This window comes from Ptychodera flava (assembly GCF_041260155.1).
Source record: "Ptychodera flava strain L36383 chromosome 23 unlocalized genomic scaffold, AS_Pfla_20210202 Scaffold_24__1_contigs__length_23054250_pilon, whole genome shotgun sequence".
In the NCBI taxonomy this organism is placed as follows: domain Eukaryota; kingdom Metazoa; phylum Hemichordata; class Enteropneusta; family Ptychoderidae; genus Ptychodera; species Ptychodera flava.
Window position 1 is genome coordinate 3,312,311 of NW_027248278.1, and position 21,957 is coordinate 3,334,267.

General features: G+C 36.4%; 1 long non-coding RNA gene across 1 annotated transcript in view; it reads left to right on the forward strand.

Moving 5' to 3' along the window:
• The window catches only part of LOC139124558 (uncharacterized), a 74,847-nt gene that overhangs the window by 34,126 nt on the left and 18,764 nt on the right, over positions 1-21,957 (forward strand). Inside the window, exons 2-6 of the long non-coding RNA XR_011549959.1 lie at positions 11,501-11,639; positions 13,264-13,406; positions 13,823-13,992; positions 14,186-14,302; positions 17,658-17,772. This is a non-coding gene — a long non-coding RNA (uncharacterized lncRNA). The remainder of the gene's footprint in view (positions 1-11,500; positions 11,640-13,263; positions 13,407-13,822; positions 13,993-14,185; positions 14,303-17,657; positions 17,773-21,957) is intronic.

Genomic DNA, 21,957 nt, shown 5'->3' on the forward strand with positions numbered 1-21,957 from the left:
CTTTCCTATTTACAATCATATATCCACAAATACTGCATCAAATGTGATGAAACTTGGTACACATGTTGATCTAATAGTGTTGTAAATACAGTATCAAACTTTATAAAATATGGTACAGGTGATAATCTGTCGGTGTTAGGATATAGTGTGCAAAAATTTTTGGCAACATCCTGTCGATTAATTACTGATTGACTCATATCATGACCTTTTGTAATTATGATGGCGGCCTACATTGGTTTTATGTTTTCACCACCATGGAACACATGCATTCTTGGCCATTGAGTGCCATCTGTATCACAGTGTTTTTATCACAGACCTAATTAATGAAGAGGACTCTATCCTCTCTGAGGACTTGTAATGAAAGTACCCATTAATATGTGGGGACTGTGTCATCAACAATGACTTGTTTCTAGAAAACATCAATATCCCCATGTTTGTTTGTAGAACATGTTATACATGGTTTGTTTGTTTGTAGAACATGTTATACATGGTTTGTTGGTTACATATATCAAGGACATTTGTGTCTTTTTTTGTTAATTCAGCAAAATTATAGAGAGAATCCCATCTAACTTCAGTGAATAACTTCTTGTTTATTATTGTCTGCCATTTTGCTTCACATTTTCATATACTGTTTGCAGTTCTGTGTTGGAAACCATGTATCTTCATAGGATAGATTTTGTTGTCATTACTTGACTGCAATCCTCCATGAAAACCAAGACAACGTGCAGCATTGAAGTTATTCAGGATGTTGCTTCTTGAGATATGTTACAGATTTTATTTTGTTACATATTGCATGATTTATAGTTATTAAAATATTTATATATTTATATGGTTTGTTGACTGGCTATATTTTTTTTATTGATATGTTTTGTCTATGGCACTCGGCTTCACGTTTCATGATATATGAATCCCAGTATAAAGGTCTTGTAAGTATATGTAGTGTCACAAGTTAAGTATCAAGAATAACAAATGGATCTGAGGGATATCTGCCCAGACATAAGTCAAAGTTGTATTACAGAGTTGTTGTATAAGGCCAAAAAAAAATATGATTGTTTCTGGTCATTGACATGTTGCAAAAATGATGCGGCGACGCTATTTTTTTCAATTTTTTTAAATTTTGGGTCGAATTTGATACATTTTTTCCTTTTTTCCATATGGCAACTGAAAAACAGGGGAAAAAAAAGAGTTGACATGCACACTTTGAAATGATGCGCGTGATGACCAGAAACAGATTATTTTTTGTGGCCTAAGAGAAGCACAGCACAACATGACAAGACTATGAAGAAAGTAACGGAACACATAGCACAGTCAAAGTCGTGAAAGAAAGATACGACATCCACGAAAAAAACCAACTAGTGATGGTATTTATATTATGTTTGGGTAAACACCATTTATTACAGTTTACAATATACATATTGAATATCATTTATCTCTGCAAGAACAATTTCAGATTCCTTTCTTGAAGCAAATTTTGCAAAGTAAAGTATTGAATTTTTGTATTTAAACATAGTCCTGCAAAGAGCAAAGGTCTGCAGTATAATTTTTAAACCTACTGGAGTGATGGGATTGAATAATGTGCATACTGACATTGATGTGATCAAATTTGTCATGCCACTCAAGTGTTCATACAATATCAATACATGGTCACTCCACAAAACTGTGACCAATTTCATTAATGTCTGTTTTCCAACAGTGTATTTACAAAACCTTTCACTTCTTCAAATGTAGCAATACCATATGTTTCATCATTTCTGAGAGGGTCAATAGTGTCCAATAAATGTTGGATTTCATTGTTACTGAGAGGGCACAAGATAGCAGGGACATCAACTACATCATCAGCTGTGTCTTCCGGAATAGGTCCATCAAAATCTATCCCATACTGGTTTATTTCATCCTAGTGAAAATGAAAATTCAAATTAATATTATGATGGTAACAGGGCCTATGCACTTCAATGACAGGTTTTCTGTTTGCAATTCCAATGTTTTACATGCTTTTGTGACTCTATAGGATATGATAGACATTTTGTGAAATTTAAAATCTAGAAACATTATTGTGACTGTGCACTGACACTATCTTCTTGCCTAATTGCCATAGGTATGCATTTATACCATCAAATAAGATATATTATACCAAGCGTTTTTTTGCTTTTATCACCTAATATGTCCAAGTGACTACATGTGAAAACACATAAACTCCAAATTTCAGTTATAAAAAGTGGTATCCAAAGTTTCATGATGTAGTGCTTAAGGATTGATTTAGTCAGTGACACAAGTCTTCATAAGTCACGGTACTATTAGTAATAACACACATTTTATAATACAACAAGTCTAACTTTACCTCAGTACTTGGTTCAAAGACTTCATTCATTACTCGGTAGTTTGATCGCGACATATTCAAGCTACCACTTATCCAAATTTGTCTAGGTGAGGCATTTCCAGCAGAACTTAGTTTATGATAGTTCCAACCTTCTTGCCACATATGCAGGTCTGCATTTATCCGTTCTTTGTATGTGTAGTGTAGGCAGAATAAGTCAATGTCATTGGTAGGATCCAACATGAAATTATCTTCAAGATAGTAGAACAAATGGTAGTATTTGGACAGAATGCCCTGGAATACGTCCCTCCACAGTCTTTCAATCCTCTGATTATGGATGCTTTTTCCTGCTATGAAACTTCCTCTGCCCACACCTCTTTGTGGATGGGATAGCATAAACAGTGCTACCTCCTCATTTTCTCCACCTTTATCCGCTCTAACTCTGGATGGAACACCATAGATACTGGTAGCATCTTCAAAAAGGTTTATGACAGTTTCAGCCTTATTATTGTCACTGCATGACAGATATACAACCATGCGTGAAAAGCCATCAACTCCTCCATGGATTACTAATTTCCACCTGCAATAAGTTAATATTCCAAATTCAGTTGGTCAAACAATAATCAGTAGTCTTTTACGTCATTTAGGTTGGCACATCATGACAAATTTTGAAGCAATTGACTGTGACACTGGCCTTTTATGCCTAAATTCTTTGTTAGCAGAATTATGTGCAGAAATATAGATTCCAATTTTTTCTTTGTTTTTTACTTCAACACTGCAGTGGCTTGTTCATCAAACCATGGTGTTTTTATCGTATGAGATGCAGAGTTAAGGTTGTGCGGCAGAGAATTACACCTAAAATTTGACAAGCTGACCTTTTGCATATATGGCACATCTTTCTTCAAATACAAAAAAAATAAAAGTACAAATCACAGTGATGATCAAATAGGAATCAATTTCATTCTGCCAACCTAGACTACCCTGACAGAAGTTGTTACTTACTGTGTCATGTTCCGCACTTGTTTCTATCAAGATTTTACTTATTAATTTGGCTGTGCTATCTCAGTATTTTCCATAGAATGCTTAGTTTGAGGGCTACTAATCCTATTATTGATCCTAATGGAAAAAACTATGTAACATAGGCAAACAGCCTGATTTACGACTTTAGCTGTGATGGCCTAGTATTGCAATGAAATACAAATACAATGGGTGAACAACTTAGGCATTACTGTAAAGTCACAAAATCACCTACAATCACTTCAAGCCACCTGCACGTAGTTTGAAATACTGCAAAATTTCCACATTTTTGTGATGAAGTTTTTACCTGTATAAAGTAATTGGCGCACAGTTTCTGAAAATTCTGTATTGGGTGTTATACTGATATTGTTGTTGGGAGCTCTAATGAAAATTTGGTAGAAAGTGTCTGCGTATTTCTATCCATGATGAGCAAGTTCTTTGCCTAAATATGTGGCAAAATTGATGTACTAGGGTCACTTAAAATAATTAGATGAACCTAAATAACTTTTCAAGCAACAAGTACCTGTATTGATATACAGAACCGAACAAAATAAAAAAAAGATGAGAGCTACTGTCCCTAATGTTCATGTTCCTTGCCTTATAAGCTTATGGTTCCCAGTGTTCTCCCTGAATAAGGTAACAGGGGCGTGGCGCCCTCTTGTAAATTCCGAGCGCCCCCTTGCCAGAAATGAAAAAGATTTATTTTTTTGAAAAATAAAACAATAACATGTACGGGGAAAAAAAGTTGACAGTGATTTACAAGCAAAATGCGAGCGTGAGCGTCGATCCTGCAGACTGCAAACGTAATTCTCATCGATCTTGCAAATCTCGCGAGTTTGTGATGTCATCCGAGATCATAAGCCCATGTGCAACTCATCGAAGGCAGCCATATTTGCATGGCTCAGTCCGTAACGTTACGTTAGCCACGGTCCCTCCATAGGGACCGTGCATTAGGTAACTGACGGTAGCTGAGTAAACATGGCAAGGAGCTTGAGGGTAACCAAGGACAGCAGAGTACACTGAAGTTTTATAGGAGGTTAGAATTTCGTTTGTGTATTCCTTCCAAAAGCAAAACAACCTAATTTTAGGCTCGGTCGGACTTGTATCAGGATGAGAACACGTGAGTGTTATGGTGATAATTTTGCCATCGATGAATAAATGTATGTCTCTAGACTCGCTATGTTTTCGTTTTGTAATAAAAGTTATGGAACACTGTTTCAGATCTCTTTTCCTTTGAGTTTTTTGTACGAAAAAAATCTGAAAAAATGCTCCCCAAACCTGAGTGTTATGGTGATAATTTTGACATCGATGAATAAATGTATGTCTCTCGCTACGTTTTCGTTTTCAAAAATGAAATCTTCATAATTGAAATCAGTGAACTGTAATAAAGTTATGGTACACTGTCTCAGATCTCTTTTCCTTTGAGTTTTTTATACGAAAAAAATCTGAAAAAAATACTCCCCAAGTGCCACCAAATGACACCATTTTAATCGCTGTTTTTCAAAAGCTCCAACGGCAGGAGGGGGACACCCCCCTCCTGACCTCCCCCCGCGACCGCTGACGCGGTCGCTTGTGGTGCTTCGCACCACGTCTTCGCCCTCTTCTCAAAAAATCCTGGGGAGAACACTGGTTTCCCGTCTATATGCCAGAGTGCATTTGGGCACGGTACGTTGTATGACCTTCTCTTAATTGTGTGAAGTCTGCGAGCAGCTACGCCAAGTGGGTCTATACGGCGAAGACTTTCTCTTGTTCTGAAAATTGGGACACGCACACCTTGGGAAGCAAGAAGTCCATGCATGCGTTTCATTCCAGTGTTGGGCAATCTACGTAGAATTTCCTGCACGGTGTTATCCAATTCTGCATCTGTCAATACTGAGTAGCATCTACCAATAGAGAGACCAAAGTCAGACATTCTCTCCATACTGTTCGCTTGGATACACCAAGGAGCTGTGAAATAGTAGGAATATTGAAGCCTTCATTGAGCAAAATTGTAGTTGTTCTTGTCGAATGGCATACTTGGTCTTCCTGGTTCACCAGAAAACACAGGCAATGATTGGTAATGAAAGTCCATACCATCAGCACTTATGAGTTTATCTAGGACATCTTTTGCAAAGCTCAATTTAGTTAACACTACATTTGGAATAGGCAATTCAAGTTGAAGGACAATGAGTTCATTTTGACAAGCATCTATGTGATCATACACATCTTCTAGTAGACCAACTTGGGACGACGATCGAAGAAAATCAGCAATGTCTAGTAGTTCATTTGCCAGTGTCAAACCATTGGTACCAGCCATTTTGTTTAAAGGATTGTGGGATTGTAGGATTGTAATCATAATGAAATAAAGATGCAAACAAACAAGAAAATGAAACAAATATATAAACATAATATAATAAAAATGCAAACAAAATGAAAGAGTGAAATAAAAATGCAAACATAATATAATAAAAATGCAAACAAAATGAAAGAATGGAATAAAAATGCAAACATAATATAATAAAAATGCAAACAAAATGAAAGAATGAAATAAAAATGCAAACATAATATAATAAAAATGCAAACAAAATGAAAGAATAAAATAAAAATGCAAACATAATATAATAAAAATGCAAACAAAATGAAAGAATATAATAAAAATGCAAACATAATATAATAAAAATGCAAACAAAATGAAAGAATGAAATAAAAATGCAAACATAATATAATAAAAATGCAAACAATGTAATAAAAATGCAAACAAAATGAAAGAATGAAATAAAAATGCAAACATAATATAATAAAAATGCAAACAAAATGAAAGAATGGAATAAAAATGCAAACATAATATAATAAAAATGCAAACAAAATGAAAGAATGAAATAAAAATGCAAACATAATATAATAAAAATGCAAACAAAATGAAAGAATGGAATAAAAATGCAAACATAATATAATAAAAATGCAAACAAAATGAAAGAATGAAATAAAAATGCAAACATAATATAATAAAAATGCAAACAAAATGAAAGAATGAAATAAAAATGCAAACATAATATAATAAAAATGCAAACAATGTAATAAAAATGCAAACAAAATGAAAGAATGGAATAAAAATGCAAACATAATATAATAAAAATGCAAACAAAATGAAAGAATGAAATAAAAATGCAAACATAATATAATAAAAATGCAAACAAAATGAAAGAATGAAATAAAATGCAAACATAATATAATAAAAATGCAAACAAAATGAAAGAATGAAATAAAAATGCAAACATAATATAATAAAAATGCAAACAAAATGAAAGAATGAAATAAAAATGCAAACATAATATAATAAAAATGTAAACAAAATGAAAGAATGAAATAAAAATGCAAACATAATATAATAAAAATGCAAACAAAATGAAAGAATGAAATAAAAATGCAAACATAATATAATAAAAATGCAAACATAATATAATAAAAATGCAAACAAAATGAAAGAATGAAATAAAAATGTAAACATAATGAAATAACAATGCAAACATAATAAAATTAAAATGCAAGCAATGAGAAAACGAGATAATGTAAACATAATAAAATAATGATAACACAATTGTTTTGGCACTAATCTCACCCCATAGTACTGTACATAGTTAGTGCTTGTCAGCATTTATTTCATCACTTTGGTCGAATGAAAACTTACGATCAAAGTCATTGCTGAAAACAGCGATACGATCTCCATGGAAGTACAGTGCTGTGTATCATGAGCGAACAGCTGAGTGAATTCATCATTGGAGTCCCCGATGGAAAGTATTGCAACACTCTTATTTCCAAACACCAAGAAGTTGATATATTCGTCTAAATAAAAATATGAATGAGACATTCATCTTTACATAATGGAGAATAGAATATTATATCTGACTACGAAGAACTTTATTTACCAGGTTTTAAAAATCATCGAGAGATTGATCGGGCTGGGACGTACGATTCACAGACTGATTCAAAGTGCTGGTCAAAGTGAAAGGGGACGCCATGAACACTCAATCCCGACGAGTATTTATATAGTTATGTCAAAAACAGGAGTCACGACCGTGATTAGGTTATTCAGAGCTCAATTAACCTTGAAACTGACCAAACGATAGCACACAATTACATACAATCTAGGTCTAGAGTCCTGTGACACTATGGCGGGTTTCCGAGTCCCTGTCGCGGTTTGGAAAACGACCTGCTGACAGCTGATGACAAAACACGCTCATACTTTTGATCATAGACCCTGGAGCGATGTTTTGATGGATTTCTAGCTTCCTTACCCTATAAACAACTTGAAACTAAAATGAAAGACGAAAAAAGATCCGTGAACGGACGAGAGATTTCCTGTAGAAACTTCAGATATTTACTGAGGCGGATCATCGATTTTTTTACATCCATGGGCGGATCATGGCAGTGAAATTTACCTCAATGGATGGATCAATCGGAGCACCGAGAATATTGCATTTCCCGTTTGATTCCAAAACATCATCGTGGAGTTTCTAACAGAAAGGAAAACATTGAAACGACAACTGATATCGTGTCATTTAAATACGGGCTTTTAATCGTTCATTCATTTTAGTTACTATCGTCGTGCCGTTTTAGAAGATTTGTGAGGACCTAAACGACATCATGTGTTGGTCCATTGCCATGGAATCCTATGCCACGAAAGGTGGTGACTTTTTTCAAAGTTGAATAAAATTTCCTTTTGGTTGTGTTAGTCAATTAATCGAAATATTTTGTTCCCAATTGATCATAAACCCTCGATTCTCCCGTCTATGATTCGATATTCACTGACTCATTCTTTCTCTTCTTTGTCGATCGATGAAAGTAATTTAATCTTCAATACTCTTTGACAGATGTAACATCTTCACCTATATATTGTCATTAGTTTCTAACCAACGTACAAAAAAATTGGCCCGTTTGCCAAAGCACATGGGTCTATGATTGCGTGAACGGCCGTACTCTATGCATTGGAAAGATATTCATGTTGCAGTCTGCCCGAAAACAAAACCCGAGGATGTTTAGGCGATAACAAAGGCGATGACTCAGTTGCATAAAACAAAACTAAACTTTTCGGACATCATATTTTTATCTTGGCGTCGATTCGATGTGCAACCATACGCTGATCGCCCATATTCTCCATAAACAGATAAAGCTAGTCATAACACTTCTGCGACAAATCCGTGGTGTTTCTCCCCGTGAACGTCCTTGAACCCGTAGCCGCGACCATTGTTTTTTGATGTGTTCCGTGCTTGATGATCGGTAGAATTAATGTATCAAAATTTGAAGACACATGTGACTAAATCCTGTGATTGTTAGACAATTGATGGTGTGTAGGGGCGAGACGGAAAGAAACAATCCAAGGACCAAGCTAGGGAGCATCATGCATTGCATGCTTTCTAACAAAGAGCTGCGTGTTTCCATATCTGTATACCATACGAAATCCGGCTTTGACCAATGTTCCTGTCCTGTTTCGGAGGATAACTTTCGAGCTGCGTAACCGATGTTGAGGTTCAGATATCCGAATATCTTTCGTGTTCCAAAGGCTTATTGATTTACAATGAATACAACTTTTGTATAATTATAGTTTACGTGTACATAACCCAGCACACGGGGAAAAGCCAAATACTTACCAATACCAGGTTGGAAAATTTCAGCGAGTCGCTCTCATCAGAGGTCGAGGAAAATAAATATGTCGGTATCGTTGCTCCGCCATGTTTATTGTTGTTTGTGCGACTAGTTTGAAAGTCATAGACTTTCTATAGGTGAAATTCATATTGCCATTCAATATTTTACACACGAAGTCACCTGTCACCTCCATTCGGAAGCAAAAACGTTTACACAGAATGTTTTTATAGTGAAAACTAGCTCCAGGCCGTGACATGTCTCTAGTCACGAAGAAACTTCGTAAATCAAAATCGACATCAACATTGAGCGGTGATCGTGAACCGTTAAATAAATGTCGGCAAAATAAAACATCAAATGGCTAAACTTTTGGGGAGAGAGAGAGGGAGAGAAAGAGAGAGAGAGAGAGAGAGAGAGAGAGAGAGAGAGAGAGGGAGGGGGGGTTTCTGCAGTCGCGAACTGATCATGGTCTTTAGGATGGATAAATGCAGGGTCGGTTTACACATTTGCGCTGCACAGATATCGAAAATGTACAGATACTTTCCCGAAATTTGACTTATTTTATAACATGAGTAGAACAAACCAAAATTATTGACGTTACTCTTCGGATGTTTGACTTGCAAGTTTGCTAAAGTTAGATTACATGTATACTTACAGAAAATGGACGCCGTAGTCTTCTGTTCAAAAAATATATGTTCTTCAACACCACGTTTCTTATGATCGGTGATGTCACATTTTATTATTTTTATAAATATAAATTAATGCACCGATTTCAAACCGTAATTATTTTTTCTTGTCGAATTGAGAGAGTTTTTAGTAGTTCTGTAGACAAAACGATCGGAAACAGCAGAGTATCTTGGCAATGGCACGACATCTACGCTATCGTTTAGCTGCAATAATTGTACAGTTGCAGCCAGAGCCCCGGGTAAGCCGAATTCGGAACGTAATAACGCCAGTTGCAGCGGCGTCGTGGATTGACTGTACCTTTGTCATTTCTGTTGAAGTACACCTATTATTGCTACAAGAATTGTGGGCTTCATGAAACGTTGTTTCTCTGTACATGTATAGGCCTACTGGTCTTGCCGTTATATTCAGTGTCGTATAATCTGTTGTTTGCATGTCAACACATTGGCCTGTGTACAACCTCCTGTGCACACTAATCGTGACCGTAATTTACACAGACATAAACATTCGATCCCGTCCGTGGATGTCAAAGGTAAACGGGATTAACTTGATCCCGGGTATCAAGTCCCTGGCCTTTATGGAGATGCAAAATTCACAAATTTTGACTGCTGCTGAGGCCAAGCCACGATACCGCCAAGTGAGTGTAATCCGTCCCATACAAACATAACATGGTCTCGTACCTCCGAGACTCCGTGAAAACATGTCATATCATTTTTCGAGCTGCATTTTTTAGGGCACGGATATTAATATCTACAGTCTGCACTGCCAAAGCGTCCTGCTACGCAAGTGCGACTACTCGATGTTGTGACACTCGGAAGTGTTTTGGCGCAGAGTAGGCCTAAGGGCGCAGTTTGGGCGGCGCAATATACCGGCGCAAAATGGGGGCGCAGTTTGAAATGCGCCGGCGCAGATTGCCGGCGCACTTTGGTGATTTCAGACCGCTTACATACCTGAAATTGAGCCATGAATTGACCACCAAATTTGTGGCCCTGTGAACTAAAATTATAGGGTATCATTTTACTTAAGGCTCTAAAAATTTTTTTCAACAGTCAGAAAATGAATTTAGGATACATACCAGTACGTACATGTAAGTTTTTGCAAGAAACATTTCACTGAAATGATGTGAAAGGAAATTGTTGGCCCTGTAATCTGCATATGGAGCAACTGGTTAGTGATATATTTGTGACATATCAGTTTCAGTTTAGCAGATTGTTGGGATTGTCTTCCAACTAGACTTCAAAGGAAAAAAATAACCCAGAACTCCCAATCTTTAATGAATATAGCAAGAAAGGATTGAACCAGACATTTAACAATTAACTTTTGATACAAAGTTGTAAACTGAATATCCTTCATGAGAATGTCTCAGGAATGAGTTTTCCAGGAATGGTGCCAACAATAGGGATTAATTAAGTAAAGGGAAACCAAAAGTTACAGCCAGTAGTTGAATATATAAACTTTTGTTATTTTCACTTTTTTGTTTTGCATTTCAATATCAAAGCATACTAAAAGCTTACACTTTAGCTTGTCAACATATGGTCTTTACAATGTAGTGTAAAATGCACTGCTATTGATTACTCTTAATTCAAGCGTGGACCAGAATTCACTATTGAACAATAACAATGCAGTCTATTAATATACACACTTATCTCAACATGCTTTGGGGAGTGGAGCAAGAAATGGCAGTAACAACAAAAATAGTAAAACAATCGAAAGTTACTGCTACTAGCCTTGTAATGTACTCATGCCATAAATTTTGTTGGACCGATATATTTTGTCAGCGTCAGGGATTTCATTGTTTGCCATCAAATATTTTTTATCAAACATTTGACTTCAATCTTTTTGCATTTTTGATGTTCTTGTATGCAGTCATCAACCAACCCACGTACTCTTCAGAGCTGTAAGAATGGTGTTACCAATGTCAAAACTCCTGGATCCTAAATAGGTTTCACTTGTACTCATCCATGTTTCACTGGACCAAGATTTGTGATCCAGAAGTTCTCCATTGGTATGTTTGTCTCAGTTTTAAAGTGTTCTACCCCATGTATCAGATGACATCATCCCTTGTTTCTCTTGTGTATGTTTGGAAGAGTTCACAATTCGCAAAGAGATATGGCAATACAGTTATTAAAGTATTTGTGGGATCATTCCTTGAATTGTAATAATTGGTCGTCAAATATTTATCAAATCCTGCAAAAGGTTGACTTGGATGAACAGATCCTTTTTGATCTGGATTTAGAATTATTTAAGGAGAAGCTTTTGTCACATAACCAAGCAGAGTGGTTAGAAAATATGCAACATAAACCTAAATTACGTACTTATATGAAAATTAAATCATTGTATAAAGTTGAAAAATATGTAAATTTTAACTTAAGTCGTAGTCAACGGTCTTTGTTAGCTCAACTTCGTATGGGTATTTTACCCCTTCGTATTGAGACAGGGAGGTTTAGAAATGAACCACTGCAAGATCGTATCTGTAAATTTTGTGATGAGAATGTTGTGGAGGATGAATGCCACTTTGTATTTGAATGTCATCAATATCATCAGTTAAGACATAAGTACATTGGATCAATTCTGGACACAATTAGGGATGAACCTTTCATAGATAAACTTAAATACCTGTTTTCTGAGCCTGTTAGGCAGTTTGCAAAATTTATTGAAAAAGCATTTTATAGACGAAGAGAAGTTTTGTATATGTAATGCCTTTACGTTCATCTCGTGCTCACTCTCACTTATTTGTATATTTTTTATGCTTCTTTGACACCTTCAACTGTTTGTACTGTATAAAGGTTAATTGAGTGGTGACTTATAAGCCCATTGGGCTAGGCAACTCATAGAGTTGCAAGTCACAATAATAAACAATTACTACTACTATTAAAACACTAATATTCATACCAATACATCAAACTGTTAGTGAAGGTATATAGAAGATGCAGTAATAGTGACTATAACTTTTAAGACGTAGGAAAAGGTTTTTGAATTGGAATAGACAGTTCACCAAGTCATTTTAAGGTTCAAATGTGTTGAATACATCAATTTCTGTACACACATGTTAGGTCACAGAAAAGATATTTTGATATCGGTGATGTTTTTCATGCCTTCTCATGAATTTGTGCATCAGATAGATTGAAGCCCTTTTGAAAAGACTTTCATTGTTAGGAAATGAGAAACTGAAAAAAATTATAGATTACATATTAGAAAAACTTTTCAAATGTTAACATTGGCTGATCCCCGCCTCAGTGATAAGCACAAAGAGGCAGGTAATGGGGAAACCCCACATATGGAATTACGAAATCTGATTGGTTGAACCATGGGGCACTGTCATTGGCTGTTCAATTTTACTTGGAAGTAAAGCTAAAATTACCACAGCTTCATGATGTGAATGTGGCTAGAATTTAACCAAGGATTTAATAACCATACAAAAAAGGACGTACTATGCACAAATTTATAACAACTTCTGGAAGACCAAAAACTAGCACCTTTCAAAATGGCGGTTTGCCTGTATCTGCATCTTACTACATGCTGTTTCTCTGGTCACGCGAGACACTGTGATCAGTGAAATGTTACGGACAACACAGGAAATCAACTCATATAGTTTTGTTTATTTGTGTGTATTTTCCTTACTCCTGTAGCTATCAACCCTGACTATGGACATGCTTGCCAGAGTAGTGCAACTCTCATACAAGTTCTGGTTCCTGAACCAATATCACTACTCCTGCCCTGCTTGCTCCTACTACCTCCATGCTTGCTCTAAAAGACACATTCTTCAAGACAGGTGGGTGAACAAGGTAAACATTAACTTTTGAAAAGCTTGCCCATAAAAATCCTTCTCAGCATAGAAATGCAATGCTATCATCAGACACAAAACCAAGTTCTCTGTAACTTTGAATCCTACCTATGTACCGGTAGAGTAGAGATGTCATTTTCAACTTTGTTTGTTGTGGCAGTTTCACAGATGAATCTGGTATCAATCAGTATATTCTTTTAAGATTATTTTTACTATTAGACAGTTTTGTAAACAAATATTATTTTCATTGTAAGAATTTAACCTGGAACACACAGAATATCCTCTTATCTACAGTATGTTAAATATTTAGATTGATAGCTGTAGATGACGTTATTCAATTAGTGTTATTAGTATCGGCTCCTTCTCATATTGGCCTTCCTTTCTTTGTTTTTTTTTTCATGCAGCTTTACAGGTCTGTAATGTGCAATGGAAAACAATTCCTTTTTTCAGCAAGTTTCCTCTCAGATTCTGGTCTGTACCCTTTTGCCAAAGTGGAGGACTGTCATCGTTACTAGAAAACCACGGCATTGTGTCATGTTGATTATAGACATGTTCAGGAATACTTGCATAAAAGGTGAGGAAAGGAAAGTAATGATTTTTAAGCCAGTGGTTATTGATTCATCAGAATTCCACATTCCAGAAAAACTCTTTGTTATATTGATGCTCTCAGGCAATTTGTAAAATATATCCTACATCAACATCTGACATGGATGTATAGCAGTCAGTGTTGGAAATCTCTCATTGCATGTTTTGTTCTCTGTTGGCAGTATTTGACTTATGTGAGTCCAGGCAGTGTTCTCATAGTGGAAAATTTGTAGAGACAGGATGCACTACTTTTAGATGTACATGCCTGACCTGTTACCATGGATACAACTGTTTTAAGTGTGAGTACTGACCTTGTTATCTTTTCCTTGGCAATGTGTGATTTTATAGACTTCACAGTTCCATTTTGTAATTAGATTGTCACTATTTGTTTCATATTCCATAGTAAAAAGTTTTTTGACCAGAATGTGTACGCAGACATTTGTAGCAGCCATACAGCATTATAATGTACCTAATTTTTTAAAGTGACAGCTAATTGATCAACACCTTCACAAGATGTGTATTGTCAGATGAATTTCAGGGGTGAACATATCAAGCACTGTTAACCAAAATATATCTGTATCTGTATCATGAAGTCACTATAGTGTTCTGAAATACGGACATGGAAGTTCAGGAAACAGAATTCAATGCATGTGAAGACTATCAATGCCAGAATGGAGGCCATCATATCATGAAACATTGTCAGTAATCATGCATGCTTTGGATACAAATTGATGCTCTTTGCTTTCAGAAAAATTGAATACCATACTAAACTTGAAATCCTGTAGGTGTGATGAAATCAGTTTTTTTTTAATGTTTCAAGATGTTGGACTTCAATACAACATATACCTCGTCAGTTGCCAACTATAGGAAACAAGTCTGTATATGGCAAAAAAGTTATGCCAATGAATCTTGTACATTGTTAATGATTTATTATCAGGTGATCTGCTCATTGCTAATTGAGACACTCAGCGTAAATGAATACATTTATCCCAGGACATTGAGCCTTGGATGAGTTTCCCTGAAAAAGTCACCTTTGTGCAGTTTTCAAGACTGTAGATTTATGCATCTTCTCTTGTGTCATTTTGTCACCCAAGGTATCCAACATGTCCTTTCTCCTGGTATATTTCAATATATTCACCTTGGTAATTTTACTTTAATCTACTTTTTTGCAGTCGTTACTTTGCCCTCTTTTTCACATTTAACTTAGTATTACAAAAATAATTCTTGCATTAAAATTTGTTTATTTCTGCAAAGAGCTATACTCTCTTTACTTTCCCTATGGGTTTTGATCAATAAGGGACAACACCTTTTGCACAAGTTTTTTATATGACCCTAGATGACCTTTGACCCTCTTTTACATTTCTCAGGGACTGCAAAAGCCAGAGGTTTTGCTTTTGTAAGATACATGTATGCTGATCAGCACAGGACCAAAATTTTTTTCTGAAATTTTTGGATGACCTTTGTTTGACAGGTCACATACCTCAATAATTACCAGTCTTGGTCATTTCCAAAACTGGCAACACTATATCAGAATATTATTTCCATGGTTAGCCAACCACCGATTGGACTACATCATAGGTTAGATTGCAGTCACACCAGGTTCCCCCTCGTGTAGGCTATAAAATCCAAAACTTCGCAATTCTTTCATGATGAACATGATCTTATGTTCTCCAAGGACACTTTTACAAACAATAAGACCATCAAGCAAATCAACCAAGATTATACTTAGATTCATTTTGATTACCCCTTTCCTGATTTCCTTCATCTCTTTCAAGTAGAATTTTTGATAGCTGCCATCTCTGCTACAAATAGGGTTTTCTGAACTATCTGTGTAGGTATACACAATATATATTTCGCAGGACTTCAGGCCAAAGTCAGGGCATCACAGCGATATACGGGGTTTAGTTGTCAGAGCCAGACTAAAAATGGTACGCGATTTTGAAAATGTGTTGACAAAGTGGCCACACAACTGTTCAAGATTATAATACTCTATTTCACAAACAACATCGGTATATTCATGAAATGTGGAATGCCAAGTGTTTTGGCCAACCCTTTTCCACAACTGAGGATGTTTTTGTCACATATCTACAATTATACAGGAAAAAGTTATGTGAATGGTGCAGCAGAGGAGTTTATAGCAAGACAGAGTTCAACACACTATGGCATATGTTAAACCATGGACGCTTATATACATATATGGAGGTTGCCAGGAATACACTGGAACGATCGGGGTGTCAAGTGATGGTGCTCTGGCCGCTGATTGGTAATGATAGGAAAATATGGTATAGCACCACCAATTTTGGCAATGACCTGGACTGATTACAAGGGCTTATGGTTTTGATTTATTTGGATATTGAGATGTATAATGCCAAAGTCTTTTCCCTGAATATCGTAGATGACCTTTCACCTACTGTCAATCATGTCAGTAACCTTATGGCTACAGGTTTGGTTTTTCTTTGATATTGACTGGTACATGTATGTATTCAAAATAATTTGTGAATTTTTTTAAATGGCCTTGGATGACCTGTCACCTACCTTCATATATCTCAGCAACCCATGTGTGGGTTTGCTTTATGTTTGATATTGATTTCTATGGGAAAATGTTTTTTAAGAATTTTAGGAAGACCATAGGTGACAAATGACCTCATTTGTGGATCTCAGATAAAGCATTGTGCATAACTTTCTGATAAGTGGCATGAAGCTCTTAATGTCTCTTTGGCAAAGTCACTCTCATTAATTATTGTCCATACCTAATTTAAGGCTAACAAATTGGGAAAGAGGACCATTGTAATTGGACATGGACCAGTATAGGACCTGAGTTTGTTTCAAGTTTTATAGGTGATCTTTAATGTGCTGTTAGATATTTCAGCAACAACCACTTTCACAGCTTGAATATTTATGGTCGACCCTCTATGTATGCCTATTCTCATATCAGAATGGTGACTGCTATTCTCTATTGCCAGGTTCATATACATACTTTACATTTACATGTCTTATCAGCTGTTTGACTTGTCAACTCTGTCAAATCAGTAAGCCAGATGTGACCACTGTTTCTGTTTTGTTCAGCAGAATGACATCCAATATTTTACTCGAGTTTCTGATTTCACTGAAACATTGTGTTCCTTATTCTGAATTAGTTCTCATTTAAAAAGGCAATAGCCATTGCTTTCATGTCCACCTTGACAATTTAAACAAACTGATATGCATACAAGAGGAGCTACTGAGCTTAGCATTGACATTTTATACCTGCAATTGTTATTATTGCATTTCTGATACACATATATAGGCCAATATTATGGCTAATTATATCTTTTGGAAGATTCTAGACACTGTGAAATTATTCTAGCTGGTGAAGACTTAAGCAAAACCTGTAGAGAAGAATAACCATGTCAGTCTTGTTTCTGTGAAAAGAGAAACTTAAATTTTTTCATTCTAACTCGCATGTTGGTAACTCACAGTAAATTGGAAATAATTGTTTTCTGTTCCAAAACTTTCAATGGTAACAACTCACATTGACAGGCTGAAAATTATTTTTTCTGTGCACAGAACAAAATATTCAGTATCTGTAGAGTTTTCGAGTTGTGTTAGATTATGTAAGCTGTTTATAGAAATATTCAACAGTAAGCTAAAGTCAAGTTTTTATTTTTTTTTCAGTGGTTGTTTGTGCCCAGAATCCTCATCAAAATGATGGTCAGCGCCATGCAGGGTTCCTGTATTGCCTACTAGTTTATCTGCATTGATGGTTTTGATGGCTTCAACGTTTCACAAGGTAATGACAAAATTCTCATGACAGGAAAATCTTTTAATTTTTTGTGAGCATGCTTTTAATCGATAAAAGCTGAAACCATTTCAGTTTTGTGTTCTGATCCCAATGGACTGAAAATGTCTACATGGATTTGCTAAAGTGAATAATAATTTTGTTCACTTTGTATCCATGGAAGTTGGTTATTTCCTGCTTTGTTTTATCAGATCAATAAAGGAAACAAACTTCATCCATGGTCGGATGATTTCTGATGTCAGACAATTTCAGCTTTGTCACTTTCTTGTAGAACCTATTATTTAACTATGTTGACTTAATGGTTTATTCCAATGCTTTCAGTACCCTGGTTCAGCCAATACACATTGTTGTTACTGGTGATGTTAACTTATATACAAGTATTTTAAGATGAACAGGTCAAAGAACTACACCCAGGGCACTGTTCAGCACTCCGATTTTCACAATTTCTAGTTTAGTCTACTGCTGATATGATGTTAAGTCATTTTGAAGTCTAAGCAGTAGATAAAGTTTTTATCATCTAATCTTTGTGAAGATCATGTAATTTCCCCTGTAGAGTTAACCCTGCATGATAGTACTACTGTAATAATAGTGTATTTGTTTCTCAGCTTGTTGTGTCAACACAGACTGATCAACAGTTGTTGTCAATGTTTATTTCTTTTTGTGTGTGTGTGAACCCAGCAGTTATTTTCTTCACATGTATTATTAGCTCGTAAGCAAAGAAAGCTCATCAATGTTTTTAAACAAGCAAATGTAAGCAGTATCTATCTCCAATTCCTCTGAATTTCAAAATTTTATTCCATGAGATGGTCATCAAAAAGGAATCCGTGTTTGTACTCTTCTTCCTGTTAAACTTTGAGAAGTGAAAATACCAATATGCAATCTTGAATTTATGTCATTGCTGACAATAAACTATATGTAAAATGCAAATCATCACACTCAAGATCTTCTATCAGCAGATAATACACTACATATTGATGCAGTAATTGTCTTTTATTCTCAGTCGTGTAAAAACTTGACATGATCTCATAAAATAGTGGTACATGTTCAATTTCCATGACAAAAATCCTGACATAAATTTTGACAAAAACAAAAATTTCTGAACACTTTCTTGGGATATGGACAAATGACACATCATCATCAAAGCCGTGTTTATTGTTCCTCATTTGGGTAGATATCAATGCAGATTAAACCAAATCAATCCTTTTTGGAGTTTGCCAGAAAAGAATGAAATCTCAAAAAATGACTGTGTGCTACACAAAGCAGAAAATTCTAATATGTGTTTATACAGTTCTGAACAGTTATTTTATAGTTGTCATCTTGCTGTGTGCCAGTCTATAAATTTTTGATATTTCCATGTTCTGAGATCTTTTGAGCCCAAAAAAGACTGAAATTTTAAACCCATTTTCAGGTATGAAAACAACCTTTATACCCTTTTAGCCAACTACAGTATATATATTTCATGTATCTTGCATTTATGGGACAGACAGAACTTCTGCAATTATATTCAACAGAACTTCTGCCTGTACCATAATTATAGAAATAACGGGGGACGCGCTGACCATTGTTTATTTATGGGCAAGGGCTGTATCACCCCTATTTGTAACAATCAACCCTATTTGTAACAAAACTTAATTTTCAAAAAAACTTTGCTGTATATGTTAAAATATTAATAAAATATGCATATTTGTATGTTTGAGGGCAATTTTCCTTTTTTTCCTTGTCAAAACTCATTTTTCCGAAACTGCTTTGGTTACAAATTGGGTTGATTGTAACAAATAGGGGTGACATGTCAACCCTATTTGTAACAATCAACCCTATTTGTAACAAAACCTAATTTTCAAAGAAACTTGGCCGTATATGTTAAAATATTAATAAAATATGCATATTTGTATGTTTGAGGGCAATTTTCCTTTTTTTTCCTTGTCAAAACTCATTTTTCCGAAACTGCTTTTGTTACAAATTGGGTTGATTGTTACAAATAGGGGGGACATGTCAACCCTATTTGTAACAATCAACCCTATTTGTAACAAAACCTAATTTTCAAAGAAACTTGGCCGTATTTGATGAAAATCTTGATGAAATATACATATTTATATGTTTGGGGCAATTTTCTTTTTTTTCCATGTCGAAACTCATTTTTTTCCGAACATGCTCGTTAGATTAAATTTCGTTGTGCAGGTTCCTAGGGATAAGAGGCCTACTCGTAAGATATAATCAAGTCGTGCAGATACATGCCAAAAGTTTGTTTCTCGGCAATTTTCACCAATTTCAGTCAAAAATGATTAAAATCTTGTTTTCTGACTGAAATCTTACTAAACCTATATAGGGTTAAATTTTGTTACAAATAGGGTTGATTGTTACAAATAGGGTTGACGTGTCAACCCTATTTGTAACAATCAACCCTATTTGTAACAATCAACCCTATTTGTAACAAAATTTACATGAGGGGAAGACTGCATTAACCCTTTTCCTGCCGAGCGCCCCTGTCCGTTATCCTGCCAGGTCGGTCAAAACCGGCCCCCTTTTCCGTGTCTACAGAAGATAGGCTCTCCTGCACGCTTTCCTGCCAGGCATTTGGCGGGAAAATACCGCATTTTCGGGGTACGATTACCGACCATATACATGTTAGACTTCAAAAATTTTTGCATGCCCGTATAGAGGGGCAACCGCTGATGAGGTTGTGTCGAGAAAATGACGAGGTCTTGGGCGTTGTTTGCCCCGGGGGACGTGCACTTTTATGCCCTTTTGTAGCTTACTTTTGCGGAAGTAAAGCTCGTTCGCCGGCACGCACATCCACACCGGGGAAACATCACCTCGCTCGTGGGTTAGTAGAAGACCCAGGGGTTAGTGCTATGGGTGCGGCAGCACTCTCAAACCTGTCCTGTTCCCCCTGGGTTGTGTCACTTGGCCACGTACTTTGAACGACTTGGAAGAGTCGCACAGTGCAGTCTGCTTTGACGTAGTGTCAACGACATAGCTTTGCCATTGAAGGAAGGCGTGTACGTAGTTTGGCCAGTTCAGTGCACACTTAGCTCGTTAGTGTTACCGTTTCCTAACAGGTTAGTTGTGCAGTTGTTACTAAGGTGCAGTTTTGTACAACCTTAGCTCTGGACAGTGCAACTGCTCTATGCACTAACCCAAACGACAGATGGTTGGTACAACGTCTACGTCGCACGAGCACAGCCTCCGTTGGGCTGTGCCCCTCCCACGTGATACAACGCACGTTCATCCATTACTATAGCGTCCTTACGGATCTGCCAAAAACGAAAGTGGGGTAAAAACAAACAAACGAAAATATGCGATCATAGATAGTATTATTCGGGAATAATTTACATTATGCCGAACAATAAATCTCGGAGTCTGTCTCGACGTCCGAGTGCATGGTCCGTGTTTCAAAAATTACAATCGGGGTGGCAGATCCGTGTTACAAAAATTATAATAGGGGGAATTGTACAAAATAATCCGTCTAAACAAAACAAACGAAAATATGCGATCCATAGATAGTATTTTATTCGGGAATAATTTACATTATGCCGAATAATAAATCTCAGAGTCTGTCTCGACGTCCGAGTGCATGGTCCGTGTTACAAAGATTACAATCGGGGGGATTGTACAAAATAATCCGTGTGTCAATTTACAATCAGCGGGATCGTAAAGCACAAACAAACGACATAACCGTGCTCAAAATGTGATCATGGTCTGTGTTAAGAATACAGTCAAGCCACTGTTAGGCGAAGCTGTCCCCTGTCCGTTATTTACGTCGGGTTCTCTTGCTGATGGGTGTCGTCGGGGCTGTGTGAGTAGAGGTCTGCACGCCAACGCTCCTCTTACCTCGTAGCATCATGCGATGATGAAAAGCCGCAAAACACTCGCCCTCGTGAAGATGAACCCCGCACAGACTACATCCTTTGGACGTCTCAGACAGTCGTCCGCTCGCAGTGGTCTTACCCTCTCTGCTGCATACTTTACAGCATTTCTGCCGCCCCTCCAAACGGCTGACAACGTGCATCGGCTGATTTTGTGGATTTATGTACGAGGCAAGAGAAACGGTGGCCTCGACCTCTCTCACACTGGGCTGCGATCGCCCACAATAACCGCCAATGAGTTGTTTCCCGACACGCAGATGAAACATCTTATGGGTCAGCTTACTATCAGGGTGTACATGCTTGAAGCATA